The following is a 1,827-nucleotide window of genomic DNA, read 5'->3' on the forward strand; positions in this document are numbered from 1 at the left end:
TACTCTACCTTAAGCTTGGCTTTTTACCACTTTACCGTGTACAAATAAGGGGGGAAGTGTCCTTTTTGAAAAAGGAGAGCTCCACATTTTTGCTGAATCTTTTTGAACAGTCAATCGCACAACATTTTTGATGTTTTTATGTTAGCAGCATTCACACTGAACGCTAACCCTGCCACTCAGTCCCTGAGGAGAGCATTCAAACCTCTGAACACAACTAAATGTAGTGATTTTAACAGTGTGTGTTGGAACTTTATTAATTAATGGTCCAAAATAGTCTAAAACTGCTGAACTGGAATGTCGTTCCTTGCAGTGCAAATGCATATGTTCTATTGCAGGCATCTGGACAGTCCTCATAGTCGTGGGGAGTGGTGGTGGTCTTCTGCTGCTAGCACTGGCTTCTCTTCTCACAAGACAGTGTTTTTTAAAGAAGGGCGGTGAGAATCTCCTGTTCTGTACCTTCACAGCAATTTAGCTCCCCCTGTTGACTGAATGAGTGATGTGCACTAACTCTGCCTTCTTTCTGTCTGATGTAGCAGAAGAGGATGAGCTATTGTCTGAAGACGTCTACACTTCCATTGAATATGTCTCCTTTAATAAAGCATGAACAGGTACTGAGATTTTCACAACACTGGAAAAGATCTTCACTGTGAGGAGATAAAGTGTAGCACTAAGCAGATACACACTTTCTCTCTGTGGCTTTCTTTTACTTAACCCTACTCACTGAAATGCATAGAAGAACCTTTTAGTTCTAACGTTTTAGTGTTACCTTTACTTGGGTGAGGTCCATAGGCATCCAAGTCTAAATAGAGTTCTGGCTAAATGTGTTGGGCTGAGATACTGGGTGTGGATGTTCTGATCAGTGTAGTCTGCTGTTATTTTAGGTGTTTATGTGTAGGTTGTTGTGTCTGATGTTGATAGGGTGGCATTGCATTGAATGGCACTTCAGTATTGTGCCAACACATTTTATCTTGTGTACTTTTATGGTGCCAACAGTGAAATATCCTGAAGAAACAGACTCATGGAAGACATGGAAGACTGGAGATTCCTTCACCTCAAGCAATACGGTCAACAGTGGAGCTGCAGCTTCACCAAAGGCCTAGAATAGTTCCTGGAGTACCTCTGAAGTGCACAGCCTAGTGTCTTCTCTGCTCTTACCCCTGTTTATTATCTGATTAGTTGGAAAAGGCTATAGTAGGATGCACTGCCATACACCACAGGTTCGCTGGTCCTGCACATTTTAATATTTTTATATGATTTAATTATGTTATATGATATGATATGACACATAATATTAATTAATATTAAATTAAATACAATTAATTTATATTATATTATATTGTATTATGTCTTCATTAAAGTGGATGATGTACTACTTCAAACACTCCACTGCAATATTAATGAAACCAATTTATAAATGTTAGATGTAGTCAACATGTGTAGTCAACATTACTTATTTAAAGATTATACTAAAATTGTAATTTGAGTGAACTTACTTACTTCACAGCAATAATTTTTTACTTTTTTTGATGATTATTCTAAGGACTATGTGGGCCCTACTGCTTTAGCTGGATCATTACATGTAACTTTACTTGAGACAGCCCGTCAGGAAAGAGGGTGGGGAAAACTGGACTGGTGCTACAGTTCTACTCACATCTGTAAAAACAAAATAACTCACTTCTTACTAAGGGATCCTTCTCCCCTATAAGTAGGGCAATAAGTGCTGGTCTCTATGGTCAGTTCATCAATATGATGTGTGATGTGATGTCCAGCCACACACCTGTAAAGCTTTATCAACACATGTCACAGACGGGTTCCTGAAGGGAGCAC

The 1,827-nt window shown here is 38.9% G+C and overlaps 1 long non-coding RNA gene across 1 annotated transcript; it reads left to right on the top strand.

Annotated features, from left to right (window-relative positions):
• Nucleotides 1-350: 350 nt before the first annotated feature.
• LOC140550191 (uncharacterized) lies at nucleotides 351-1,219 on the top strand. The gene is made up of 3 exons (XR_011979061.1): nucleotides 351-434; nucleotides 534-608; nucleotides 994-1,219. It is a non-coding gene; the product is annotated as an uncharacterized lncRNA (long non-coding RNA).
• The last annotated feature ends 608 nt before the right edge of the window (nucleotides 1,220-1,827 follow it).

The sequence above is a fragment of the Salminus brasiliensis genome, chromosome 2 (assembly GCF_030463535.1).
Source record: "Salminus brasiliensis chromosome 2, fSalBra1.hap2, whole genome shotgun sequence".
Lineage (NCBI taxonomy): Eukaryota > Metazoa > Chordata > Actinopteri > Characiformes > Bryconidae > Salminus > Salminus brasiliensis.